Raw genomic sequence first — 15,024 nt, forward strand, 5'->3', positions numbered from 1 at the left:
TGATCTCCTACCTCTCAGGTAAGGGTCCTTGGGATTGCACCAGGCCAGCCTAGAGAATTCAAGAGAACTGCCCCATTTTAAGGGTCTTGGTGTAATTACCCCTTTAGCCATGCAGGGTAACAGTCACAGATTCCAGAGATTAGGACGTAGACATCCTAATCAACCACCAAATGCAACTGTATTCCATACATGATGCTCATTGCTCACTGACATATAGATAATGTCACAACACCCTGTAGTGTAAGTGTGACAGTCAACATAAGTGTTACATTCAGTTTGCAGGTGAGAAAACTGAGACTCAGAGATATTAAATAACAGGTGTCACACACTCTCTAAGGGGTAGAGACAGAATTCAAAGCCAAATCTGCGCTGTCAATATCTTAATAGCTGTCCATATCCTCATTTGACAGATGAAAACCAACCATCATTGAGAACAGCCCTACACAGGTCAGGAAAGCATCAGTGACTTTATGAAATCTTCTCCCTGTTTGCACAATTCTTGCAAGTAATCCAGAAATCCGGGCCAGTATGAATAATCAATCTTCACTTCATGAGAAGAAGCGTCTCTCCAAGGCCGAGAGCATAGACATGACTATAGAACACAGTGGAACTCAGGACAGAAAATCACCACAGTGTTGAAGGAAGGAGCTCTCTGCCGCTTTTCCATCTGGGGAAATACTGACGGAGTCGCGGAGGGGTTCTCTTGGTGCACTGAGTACATCCTATAATGTCCGTGGAAAGAGCGTGGCTACGTGTCTCCATGTGTTTTGCAGTCATTCCTGTCTTCCGGTCTCAAGGACATAAGCACAGTCATTTAGTTAACTACCGGAGCCACAGACTCCCTTTTCTTTGGTAAACACTGCTGTGAGGTCTTTCTGCTTCCTTTTTGCAGCCATAGTAACCGTTGTTGGGTAATCCAGGGTTGCTAGACTCCTCAACTGGAGGGAGATTTTTTTTTAAAACCTAATGTCATATCCAGGCAGGACAAACAAGAAAGGTCCTTTTAACCATACTGGTCTCCTTTATAGCTGTGGTGTTTTAGAAGAATTTTATATGCTCTAATATGCCTCTTCGTACTACGTGGGAAAGTGTAATTCACACACAGATATCGGTCTCAATTCTGAGAATAAGTGGAAAAATAATGATTGGAGCTATTACACGTAAAATGCTTATTAGGCCAGGATCTAGTTAATCCTCACACCTGCCTTAAAGTGGGTTCTAACATGACTGCCATTTTACAGAGGACAGAGTTGACGTTTAGCAGTTTGAGCCCCGCGTCAAAGCTGTGTATCGGCCAAGCTGAGGTTGGGGTTTGAACCCACAGCAGATGATTCCAGGCTAGAGTCAGGGCTGTAAAAGGAGCTCGCTAGTGCACCTTAGGTCTAGTTTACAGACCGTCTGCCATTTGTGTGCATTCCATTACCAACAAGCTTTCTAGTTCTAGAGAGAACACCATGGATAGGTTCTTCAACTCCTCGTTGAGTGAGGTTTTCCCTAGAAAATACGGCCCTTCAAGAAACAAGTAAAATCAAGGCAAACTTTCTCTAATGGGGAGAAAGGGAGGATTAACTGCCAAAAGAGGGAAAAGTAAAGGGCTACAGGTCCCCCCCAGCTGGATGTGGCGGCCACATGTTCCAGCCCGTGTGACAGCAGGGACAGCCCTGGGGCCGTAAGCGGTCCCGGCTCCTCTGAAGAGTGGCCAGGCATTTGGGACCTGGGACCACCCGGCACACGTCACCTATCGATCCTTCAACAGTGAGCATCTGGAGTGTCATCACACTCAAACACAGTCTGCTGCTTTATCATGACACGATCTCAGCCACCTTTGTAGGTAAGGAGACAATATGGAGAATGAAGGAGGGCAGTCTTCTAAAAAGTTGTATTTATTTGTTTGAGGGGCTCTAATCTCCCAAGTGGACTTTCCCAGAGGCACCCGTCCACGGCAGAATGTTATTATACTGTAAGGAATTTACACTATTATTTATGGTTTTTATTACATTATTAGGAATTTATATTATATCGGTATATTAATGCATATTATATATTAAGAATATTATTTTTATTGAACTATCCTAAGCTTACTGAGTCCTCAGACATAGGTTAATATTCTTAAGGTCTGTAAAGAGTTCTTATAAATCCGTGCAGAAATAAAGAGGATTGACCCGACACAAAAATGGGAGAAATAAATAAGCCATTCACGCAAAAAGAGATATAAAATGCCCCAAATTATAAGTAGACAACCTTAACTCTCTCTCTCTCTTTTTTTTTTTAGTGTTTATTTATTTTAAGAGAGAGAGAGAGAGAGAGAGAGAGAGAGATTGACAGTGAGACTGGGGGAGGGGCAGAGGGAGAGAGAGAAGGAATCTTAAGCAGGCTCCACACTCAGCACAGAGCCTGATGTGGGGCTTGATCCTATGACCCTGGGATCATGACCTGAGCTAAAATCAAGAGTCAGATGCTCAACCGACTGAGCCACCCAGGCATCCTGACATGCTCTTAATGAAAGCAACTTAAACTAAATAAGATGTTATATTTCCCTACCAAATTGTCAAAGAGAACAAAAACAACAGATTTAGAATTCTGTGCTATAGACCGTATGAAAAAACAGAGTTGATAGACTCTGTGATGAGAGTATACATTTGGTTCAATTATCACAGAAGGGCATTTGGGGATAAAAACAACCTTTAAAGGGACAGCATCACACATACATCAATACACAGGTACAGAAGATAGCTACAGAAATATAGACACGTACACACACGCGCACACACACACACACACACACACACACACTGCATATGCTTTGACCTGGCAATGAAACTTTGAGGAATGTGAGCAAAAATGGCCAATACACTTGACAAGATCCTTAATCTCACTAGAAATCGGGAAAATGCATATAAAACACAGTAAGATACCATGTTTAATCAGAGCGGCAACAACCCAAAGTTTGCTCAGATAAAGCGTGGGTCGGGTTGTGCACCACATACGCCCTCACTGGGTCTCTGGAGGGAGTGCTACCGTGCCGCCACACCAGTGGGCAATTTGACGCTATCTGCACAAACAAGGCATGTGCCTCCTCGACCACCTAACAGTCCTACTGTTCTGAATCTCCTCAGAGAAACACGTGCACGTGTGTTTGAGGAAAAGATCTAACGTAGCGCTGCTGGTCTTGGCAAAAAACTAGAAAGAGTCCAAATACCCAACAACACGGCAATAGTTCAGTAAACAGTGGTTTGTCTTTATTATGGGACCCTACACAGCAGTTAGGGAGAGGGATGCTGATCGCATGTGCTATCGCGGAAGCATCTGCAAGATACTCTGTCCAGTGAACAGAGACAGCATGAGAGCATCTGTGTACCACCCCCCGCCTCACAAATAATAATACCATGCAGCACCATATACTTTACATGGAAATATACGTAAGCACATTGAAAAAGTGAAGGGTAGGCACCAACCAATAACAGTCGTTATCTCTGTAAGAGTGGTGGTGACTAGACGGGTCATTAATGGGGACTTTAGTCATATCTGTAATGTTTTACGTTGTTGCCAACAGTGTGTATTCATTTATTACGTGTGTGTTCTAAAACTGTTTAAAAATGGGGCGCCTGCGTGACTCAGCTGGTTACGCGACAGGTCATGATCTCGAGGTTTTTGAGTTCGAGCCCCGCATAGGGCACTGTGGGGATGGCTCAGAGCCTGGAGCCTGCTTCGGATTCTGTGTCTCCCTCTCTCTCTGCCCCACCCCTGCTTGCACTCTGGCTCTCTGTCTTTCAAAAATGAATAAACATTAAAAAAGTGTTTTAAAAAACGATTGCAAAGATTTTGTGACACTAATACTTATCAAGGTGTTAGTTGTGAAAATGTGGGACTGGCCAAAATGTCCAGCAGCAAGGAATACATCATAAGACGCCTCGTGACGTGTTATAACACAAGCATCAAAACAATATTGGGAAGTCTATTAAATAGTGGAGAGGAGATGTTCACAACAACATCAAGGGGAAAAGGCAGAATACCAAATAGTGTGTACATTATTAAATACCTGTCAACTGATGGGCCCAGAGCGGAGATGTCAGATTCCAAAATGTGAGTGGGCTAGCCAAAAAGCTTTTTAAAGGCTAATACCAAAGTCAAACAACCTCAGTGATTGCAATGATGGTCCTGCTCAGATGGCAGAACTATGGAGGCCAGAGAACTTGAGGAAGAAGGCTTGGCAAGGCAGCTAAGCGGAAAGCAGAAGCGAGCAGGGTGCTAATGAAGAGGCTGAGGGTCGGATCTGTCTCACCTCACACTGGAGCTGGCTCAGCTCTACCCGGAGATTCTGAGCCCTCGCTGGTTCGGTCCAGCCTATGGTCGGTCTGGTCTCTTCCCTGTAGCTGCTTCAGCAGGGACTCTGTCAGAACAAGGGCGATGGCCTCCTCCTGCCAGAAGGTCTTTGCAGACTACAGTGTGATCCCCAACTGCACGGGGCACCTCTGATTTGCTGGGTAGCGAACATGTATTCCAGGCTTAGCTCATTTCATTTCCCGTAAAGAGCACAGAGCACCAGGCCACATTCTGGGGGCAACACTAGGTAGTTACTACCCGCAAGTCCCTTTTTCTTTGGCTAATGCAGGAACTGGCTCATAGTCATGAAAGCACATGGCATGCCACATAAAGTAGTGAGTCTCCCTTGAAAGTCAAGATGAATGTTAGAAAATTAAGTGAGAGTTAAAAACCCTTTAATGGAATAGCTCGATTTTACATTATGGACAAGGAACAGAGGGAAGGAAGAAAGAGGAAGAGAGAGAAGAAAATGACCAGAGGGTTCCATATTCACAAGTGACAACGTTGTTATTTCTAAGTAACTTCCTGCCCCTGGCAGCACCAGAACCTGAGTGAATTCATGCCCTTTCTCCAGGTGGAGGGTGGGAAGAACAGTAAAATAAGATACAAACTAAGATAAGACAACGGGATAAAGAGTCTAATTTGAAAACCCAGAGAGAAAATAATCTGGGTCCTAGGTCCTAGGTGGTTGTAGTTAAAACAAAACAAGTTATCAGCCAAACAGATCGAAATCTCTACCTGAGCTTGGGGGGCAGAGAAGCAGAAGAATAAGAGGGGGAGAAATAAGGAAAAAGCATTTCTGATCCTGGAGGGGAAAGTCGGGCACCTGGGAATGATTCCAGGAACCGTGAGCCCGAGGTCAACTCATTTGTTTCACTGTTCATTTCTCCTCTACTCTGTTTGTGTTCAACTCCCTTTGGTCCCCCTGCTTTCACACCTGCACGTTGTAGTTGCTCTTAGGGAAGGGGACGAACAATCCAGAGTCCCTCATTTGTTTTATGACAAGGGGTCCCTGGCACGGGAAGGGGCAGATGGGGTGGGAGAGTCGCTGTTTCCCCACGCGCCCAGCAGAACCGCAGACGGTCAGGGTCAGGGGGAAGAGCTGGTGGGGCCCACCGGCCAGCTTCAGAGATCTGAGCACCAGCTGTCTCCTGCGCTCAAGCTGGCAAACCTATTTAGAAGCTTTCCTGGGTGAGATGTCAGTGGATTTAAACTACACCCTTTCTCAGAGAATAGGTCTGTGCTTTTGAGCAATACTGACACCCAGTGTTTGAAATTTCAGGACTGAAAGGGAAATAAAAACGTGCCGTGAGGGGAAGAACAGATCCTAAACAGAACAGCTATCATCTGTTGAAAAGTGGCTTCTTGTAAAGCAACGGAGGTTCAGAAAGGTGCGTCGTGCCGGGCTGGCCCAGCCTCTGCCTCCACACCAGGCCTGTTCCACTCCAAAGCGAGCGTGGGCACTGCTGTGAATTCGGGTGTGTGTGTGGGGGGGGATCCTTTAATTTGTAGAAAAGATTATTCAAAGACGATTTGGTTTTAAAAATCAATACTCGACCTACAGAAGTTACAAACTTTAAAGACTATGCTAGTTCTTAGGTTTTAAGTTCAACTTCCAAAACTTACTCTTTTATTTAGAATTAAAATACATTCTCAGTCATAGATACTCTTTGGGAATGTCTGTCAATCAGCAACTGAAAAACTTAAGAACAAACCTGAATATTAAAAAATAAAATGAGAAAAATCCACTTAAAATGTTTAAGGGGGCTAACTGAGATTGTCATGGGACCTCTTCAAACATTGTAATTTCTTTTATAAACTTATTATAGTCGGGTATCTTTTTGACCATATCTGAATGAAAAGTTTCCCCAAATACTTTAGATAACTTTTTAAAATCAGATAAAACAAACCTATAAATAAGGCAGTTTAAGTTGCTGAAATGACCCAATATTGTTTTCCCAACTTAAAAAAATTATGTCATTATTTTTTAAATCATAAGTGTAGGGGCACCCGGGTGGCTCAGTCGGTTAAGCGTCCAACTTTGGCTCAGGTCCTGATTTCATGGCTTGTGGGTTCGAGCCCCATGTCGGGCTCTGTGCTGACAGCTCGGAGCCTGGAGCCTGCTTCGCATTCTGTTTCCTCCTCTCTCTACCCTCCCCCACTCGTGCTCTGTCTCTCTCAAAAATAAATTAACATTGAAAGAAATCATCAAGTGTAAAAAACTCAAAACTCATTTAAATAAAACTTTGTGAGTATAGTTGACACGCACCGTTTCATTAGTTTCAGGGGTACAACATAGTGATTCTACAACTCTCGATCTTACGCTGTGCTCACAAGTGTAGTTACCATCTGTCACATACAACATTAGTACATACCCCTGACTGTATTCCCTGTGCTATACTTTTCATCTCTGTGACTTATTCATTCCACGCTGGAAGCCAGTGTCTCCCTCTCCCCTCCACCCATTTTGCTCAACGGCCCACCCCTCAGGCAACCATCATTTTGTTCTCTGTGTTTATAGGTCTGATTCCTCTTCAAAAACGCATTTTAAGTTGGAATCACAAGGCCCAATAGTCAGACCCTTCAATAGGGCAAATTATCTTTCACGCGATCAGTACATTAAATTCCAAGCAAACAGATTATCCTGCAACACAATACAATAGTATGAATAATGAGTTTGATTTACGTATTAATCCAAATTTTCTTGGTGTTAGAAAACACTTACCCTGTAAAGAAACCATCGTGTCAACCCAATCCAAGTCCATTCTGCTTCCTATGTTGATACTCCAAGGTTACTTGTCAGCCCGCTGGGCCACAGTCCTGATCCTAACTTATGGCATTGACGGCACACGGGAGAGTGATTTAGAGGCACCATTCCATTAAGTCCATGCCTTTCAAATGGTCTGGTCTAGTAGTCCACACCTCTGGGATTGAGACATTTGGTTATTTTTCCTTCTGAACCCCCAATGAAATTGGAGATGACTTCTTTTTCTGCTATAGTTGGATTTACATTTATTTCATTCCCTTGTGTACCACCCTCAACTAATTTATGACACCATGATTACTTACCACTTAGAATTTTTATTTTAAGCTTACTGAAAGTCCTCTCTTGGACTTGTTTTTGAGAGAGAGAGAGAGAGAGAGAGAGAGCAAGAGAGACAGAGTACGAGTGGGGGAGGGCAGAGGGAGAGGGAGACACAGAATCTGAAGCAGGTGCCAGGCTCTGAGCTGTCAACACAGAGCCTGACGGGGGCTCGAGTTCATAGACTGGGAGATCATGACCTCAGTCGAAGTTGGATGTTTAACCGACTGACCCATCCAGGTGTCCCTTAATTATATTTTGAATATTAATCACCTTGTACATAGCCTAAAAAAGAAAGTAAATGTAGAACAAGCTGGTGAAGGCATTCCAAAAACTTCTTTATATTCAGAGCCTCTTTTTTTTTTGGAAAGTTTATTTTTGAGAGAGACAGAGACAGCGTGTGAGCAGGGTAGGGGCAGAGTGAGAGGGAAAGAGACAGAGTCTCAAGTAGGCTCCGCACGCACCGTCAGTGGAGAGCCCAATGCTGGACTTGAACTCATGCAACTGTGAGATCATGACCTGAGCCAACATCAAGAATCTTTTTTTTTTTTAATTTTTTTAAAATGTTTACTCATTTTTGAGAGAGAGACAGAGCAGAGACAGAGCATGAGCGGGGGAAGGGCAGAGAGAAAGTGGGAGACACAGAATGTGAAGCCGGCTCCAGGCTCCGAACTGTCAGCATAGAGCCTGACGTGGGGCTCGAACTCATGGACCGCGAGATCATGACCTAAGCCGAAGTCGGATGCGTAACAGACTGAGCCACCCAGGCGCCCTCAGAGCCTAACTCTTTTGAATCACTTTTCCATTTAGCTGTTGATGTGTGCACATTTCAAAAAGTTAAAAAAAACAAGATTCTCATGCAACTACAGAATAAACAACTGTCAAAGCTTAACACCTGGTTTGGAGAATTACAGGAACAAAGGCTTTATGAGCATTGGGAAAATATGTTGGAGTGTCTCAACTATACTCAAATTTTTAAAAATAATGAAACTGGAAAAAAAAAAAAGAAAAAATATGTTGGAATAAGCTGGCTAGGTTAGAAACAAAGCTGGTTAATGTCCTACAGGGTAATAAAATATACTTTCGAGATATCTTTTCTAACGGACAAAGGTCATTTGGATCTCTACCAGACAAAACGTATGAGTTAACATGTAACTCCACAAAACACAAACTTTTACCCAGTAGTAGACAGCAAGTCAAACAAAAGTGCTTCGCATTAGACAACGAAGTGACCTACATGACATTAAATATGAGCGATGCAGCGATTTCTTAAAATAATCCGCTGAAGAACCAAAACCATCGGTCTGACTCTTAAGCTGGCTTTACAGTTACGCAGCCTTGGCTAGTTTTCCTTTCCTCCTTCAGAAATGTTGCTGAACACAACCGTCTGACTCACCACTTCCTCCGCCTCCTCTTCACAGTAATTAGATTCCTACAGTTGAAAGTGTATTAGATTATTTCTAGGACTTTCCTCCAAGTCACTCCAAGTTTTGCTGTTGACTCTCATGTTCTATCATTTTTAGGCGATGGTAACTGTATCATGACTGCTACTTGGTGGACGATGATCGTGAGATGCTGTTGATTTTAAGGTGTTCTCAGTTTCAGAGATGTCAAATGATGGGGAAGAAACATGTGTCTTAGAGTTGATGAAATATGGCGTATCATAGAGTAGCTGAAGGATTAGACTGAAAGACTAGTCTATTGTGTAGCATATATGGGAGACATATGTATGAACAATACATTTTTGGTTTTTCATAACTCTGTAAATGTCAGTTTTCCTTTCCCTCTCCCCAGTATAAAGTTTAAGTGACATATCACAGGTACATCTTCCTCCTACAGGGAGGAATGCAGGGCACCAGAGAAGAGTTTGGTCTTGGAGGGATTCCCCAATGGCCAACTTCTACAGACCGTGGGTCTCCCTTTATGTTTAGCTTTGGGGCCACATGTGATAGGGCAGGAGGAAGGTTCTGAGGTCTAACTGCTGTCGCGAGGTCATGAAAGTGTCCTTGAGAGTCTATACAAGGTAAGGCAACTTGTATCACAGTGTTCTTAGTTTTGGGGGTAATAATACTTCTATTGACACCCCAACACTTGCCAAGATCTCATTTGCTGTGCGATAGAGCTCATGGGTGCCTCCCAATCTTCTTCATGTCATGGCACACATAGCAAATGCTAACATGTACGCAGTCATTGGGGTCAATGGAGACGCGTCTCCAGACTGGAAGTGACTGGGTTGGGGGGCGGTGGCAGCTGCCCAGCCTTACCTGACCTCCTGAAGGCTGAGGGTACTGTGACTGTACTCTGTGACCTGCTGCTCTCTCCTAACTTGGAACCTGGCATTGGTCACGGGCCTGGGAGTGGGCCAGGAGCAAAAGCCTTAAAATGAGAAATAAAGCAGGTTATGCTCTCACAGAAGAAGGGTATAATTTCTGTCTACTGCAAAAAATGAGTAACCAATCTTTCAGGTTTACTAGTCAGAATTCAACAGTAGCATGGTCACAAAACTACTGACGGATATAGCAAATGTTTCTACTTCTCTCTGGCTGATCTGATTTTCCTCATGAGCCCGTACCCACCATGGAAAAACAAACTAGACTATGTTTAGAATGATCTGGGGGGAAGTCAGTCTGTTTGCAATAACATAAACTGTCCCCGTTTTTTAAAAAATGCTCAGTCCCTTTAGCAGAGATGCTCAGGCTTTCAGTTTCCACTGCCCTCCCTGGCTTCTCTCCAAGATGATACCTATATTCTGAACAGAGTGACCATTAGAATTCATCCTTCAAATGAGACACTTTTTTTTTTTTTCATTTTTACAAACACATGCCTTGGGGGGGGGGGGGGGTGAGTGCCTGGGTGGCTCAGTTGGTTAAGCGCCTGACTATCGATTTCAGCTCAGGTCATGATCTCACCATTCGGGAGTTTGAGCCCTGCACCGGGCTCTGTGCTGGCGATGCAGAGCCTGTTTGGGATCCTCTCTCTTCCTCTCTCTCTGCCCCTCCCCCCACCCCATGCTTTCTCTCTCTCTCTCTCAAAATAAATAAATATTTAAAAAAACATGCCTGGTACAAGCAGCCATGCATATGAAAACAGTGCAATGCTTTCCATGTCTCCGCCCAGTCCCCAGGTAACTACTGTAAACAGTGTCCTACACATGCTGTCTGCACATGCATAGGCACAAAGATGCCTTAGACATACAGGTGACTTATATTCCTCACTAATAAATGGAATCACTATAGGCACTTTATAATGTTTATTTTACAACGATTCATGTCAATCAATTTACAGCTTGAGAGAAGGTGGGCACTATTAATAACTATGCCATGACAACAGGCGTGAATTGTCAAGGTTGTTCACCTGGTTACGGAAGAGGCCTACGGCTCGTACAACCTCATGGCGGAGCAGCCCGCTGGGTTCATTTTGTGTCCGCCATTTACACATCAGACTATAGCAACAGGTGACTGGGTTGGACGGCTTTCTGCCTCGGTCCCCCTGAGGGGCTGCTGTTCTCATCCAGCCCTTTGGGGGTGAGGTGCTACAGCCCCTGCGGGAGTCTGGGGACCTGGCCATTTTTTGTGATCTTGAGGTCTAGAGTCCCAAGGCTTTGCTGGAGTGATCCCAGATCCCGGAGAGCTGATGGCTTTCTCAGCATGGCTGTGTTTCCTTCTTGGAACGCCTGGGACTATTGGCACTCCAGTATGCCACGTGCAGGCCCAGGACATCCAGAAGCCCTGCCTTGGGTTTATCTTTCACCCATTTGCCATTACTGTGCCATTTTGGATGTGGTGTTGAGCTGAAGGCTGGTGTTCTCTGAGGACCTGAAACTTCCCCTTCCAGAGAAATGGACTATCAATCTTGGGGTTCCAGGTTCCCTTCAGTGATCTGGGTGTTTCTAATGCTCCTCTCTTCCTGCTCAAGCAGGTCCTTAGACAGGAGGCGAGCCAAGACCCAGAGTCTGTCTTCCTTAATCTATCTCCTTCCTTTCCTCCTGCAGCCCCTCAGTTCCAGAAGGGATAGGCTCTGGGCTTTCCAGTTCGTTCATGTCACAGCATCCTTCTGTCTAAGAATTACAGCCTAACCAGCTTATCTGTCATCAAAGGACAGGGGGATTTTTCTCTACCTGTGTGGAAAAATGATCTGAGTCATCTAATTGGGTTTTTGACCTGTTAAAAACTTGAGAAAAATAGCTCTCCCAATAGAAATCTGCTTTCAGATGGACTACCTTACTGCAGACACAAGCAAAACTCTCATTTAATGGTCAATGTTGAGCAAAGATGTCATGGTTATGGAAGATATCTGCTTTTCCCCCCAAAGCCCTCAACCCATGTTGCTAAAGGGTAGGAGGCATGAGTAGTTATTATACAGAAATGGTAACACAAGCCTGGGTATTGTCCAGGCCTGCCACACTCTTTGACTATTTTATGGGTGACTCATTGCCCCTGGTCTCAGGGCAGAGACAGAAGGCAAGAAAAGTGAGAAAGGGGGCTCCCACCACCCACATAACCACTATCATTCCTGCTCATCAAAACAAGAGTCTAAAACAGTTGCTGGAAAGTACCTTGAATGATCCCTCATAGAAACAAGAGCAGAAGAAAGTCTGTACAATAAATGCTGGGCACCAAACAAACATTCTCCCACCAATTGTCCTGTTTGTGTCCTCCCTGTACCTTGCTTCTTCCACTAGCCAAGCTTTAGGTCTCATTTCCCCTGGATTCTTCTCTTTCTCCCAGGGTTTAAGAGAACCAAGTCCTGTTCCCAGAGCTTCTGGACAGTGCTCCTGGAACACTCAAGGAGGGAACGGCAAGGCAAGGGGCTAGGCAGAGGGTGGAAGAAGCACAGGATTTGGTCCAGGTCTGAATCGCAGTTCAGCAGACATGTAACTTGCTGCACTTTACTTAATCTGACCCTCAGTTTCTGCATCTGTAAAATGGGAATGCTATTATCAACTTAGTGGGCTGTTGTGGGAAATAAATATTCTCATGGATATGCCATCAGTTCTCTGTTGGAGAGACATATTGTATGAACAATCAAAGCATGCCTCAAACTGTGCAGCTGTCCACAGGAGCCACAGCTGGGCTCTGGGGGACACAGTGACGGCCTTTTTTCTTTTTTTAAATGTTTATTATTTTAGAGAGACAGAGCATGAGCAGGGAAAGGGCAGAGAGAGAGGGAGACACAGAATCCGAAGCAGGCTCCAGGCTCTGAGCTGTCAGCACAGAGCCCGACGTGGGGCTCGAACCCAAGAACCACGAGATCATGACCTGAACAGAAGTCGGACCCTTAACCGACTGAGCCACCCAGGCGCCCCAAGTGATGGCCTTTTTTTGCTGACTTTTTCCTGGCCACTGCCTGTAGGGTTTCAGAAACAGAGTTTAAATTAATTTCTGGGAGAAAAATTTTAATATGTAATTTCATATACATATTTAAAATATTTAATGGATGTGAGAAGCAACATGTTCAGCTGCCAAGAGCTCAGGACCATGAGTTCAAAAGCCGAGAAGTGTGAGTTCAAAAGTCAATGCAACAATAAAAATAATATTAATAATTTCACTGCAGCATTTCCAGGGGTATTATAGAAAAAAAAAATGAGGTTATCTAAACCCTGCCACTCAAAGTGAGGTCTAAGGATCAGGAACTTTGGCCATCATCTGGGAGCTAATTAGAAATGCAGAATCCTGGGCCCCACCCCAGAACTACTGAATTAGAATCTGCATTTTACCAGGATCTACAGAGGATTTCCAATGCACATTATCTAATGTGCATCTATCCAATGCACTGATCTAAAAGCCCTTGAGAAATTAATGCATTTCTGTGATGAAAGGTCACAGATTTATATTCCTCCTTAAGTAAAATAGCATCTCTTGAGAAGATGTCATTACAGGTGCAGTTAGATTCATATAGGACAGGGGTGCCTTGGTGGCTCAGTTGGTTAAGTGTCCGACTTCCGGCTCAGGTCATGATCTCACAGTTCGTGAGTTCAAGTCCAGCTGCATCAGGCTCTCTGCTGTCAGTACCGAGCCTGCTTCAGAGCCTCTGTATCCCTCTCTCTCTGCCCCCCTCACCTTGCCCCCACTCACATTCTTTCTCTCGGTCTCTCTCTCTCTCTCTCAAAAATAAAATAAACATTAAAAGAGAGATTCATATATGACCGAGACAAGTACAGGAAGACCTTCCCCTCTTCTTCCTCCCTTTTAGTACTAATGTGTAGGGTTGCAGAAATGAAAAAGCTTAGTGCTAAGGCAAAGAGAGGTTCTCTTGGGTGGGAAAGAAGAGCTCACAAGTGTGGGAAGGGAGAGAAAAAGATGGAAAAATTTGACAAAGCAGCTTCTGGGATTACTGCAGTTTAATAAAGTTTTGCTGAGATGGGTGATGACTTTTCCCTCACTGCTTTTGGAGTCAAATTCTCCCTACTTCTTCTGGAATACTCCAGGACTCACATATCCTCGTTCCATAATTCAACTTCTTATGCCACCATTGTTTGCCCAGCATCGTGCCAGGAAAACATAAATAACGTAAATTGTTCAAATATTATTTTAAAGTTTAAAGGTACTTTAGATGTCCTAACTCCAAAAAACTCACATTACAGATGAACATCCTTCTTTAGTCTAGAGACTCAAAGTACTGGCCCAAATTCATAAAGAAGAGCCTGGCTCACATGCTGGGATATGTTCTCAACACTCGTCACAAACTAAAGGCAACAAAATCTGAGACACCCGACTCTTCTTCTGAAAACTTAAAAGCATTCGATACACTGGGTCTTGTGCACAGCTCGGGAGGAAACCCTGAGCCATCTGGAAATCACCCAACTCCCATGGAAACTCCCAGTTGACACCCCATTCGTAGCTACATGAAGTGGTTTTGGAGAGGGGGCAGCTAAGACTGAGCAAAGAAGCCAGCCCTGAACAATTCCTCCCCTGCAAGGTGGCCAAGAGCCCAGGAGCATGGCTTCCTTCCTCACCAGAGTCTGCTTCTTCCCCAGGGGTGGGTGCTGACCCCCACCGGGGCTGCTCCAACAGCACCAAAGCATGGTGGCCCTGGTTCCCAGCAATGTCCCCTTTCCCGGCAGCACCCAATTCTAGGGCTCTAAGAAGTGTGCTTTCTCCCAATCCCCTTCATAAACTTCTACGTCAGACGTGAAAGAGTAGGGCTTGGGTGCACTCTTTCAGTAGCCTGAACACCCATCTGGCCCAAACACTTTTTTATTTCATGCCACAGCCCAACTCTAGGCAGCTGTTATTTTTTGTCCTGGAAATGTGAAGTATAAACCCAGGAGGAAGGGCAGAGGAAGGGGGCAAGTGGGGGGCAAGGGGGAGTGACTGCTGAGACTAGTGTTGGGGTTGGGACAGGGGGGACAGCAGCCAGGGTGGGGGGCAGGGGAGTATTAACAGTGACAATCACTGGGGGGGGGGGGGGGATGCAGCTCTGTTTGCCACAACTGACTAGTGTCAAAGGTGAACAGAGCTGGACACTAAAGTGGTAAAGACAGATTTTAATCGGTAGTACACCATCGTCATAGGGAAAAGCCCAGTGTGGACTGAACTCAACTTTGGTACAGAAATAGCCGAGCATTTTAAAGGAACGAGGCAACACGGAGGGGGCTGAGCGGGGTTCAACAGAGGCAG

This window comes from Panthera onca, chromosome B1 (assembly GCF_046562875.1).
Source record: "Panthera onca isolate mPanOnc1 chromosome B1, mPanOnc1 haplotype 2, whole genome shotgun sequence".
NCBI classification, from domain to species: domain Eukaryota; kingdom Metazoa; phylum Chordata; class Mammalia; order Carnivora; family Felidae; genus Panthera; species Panthera onca.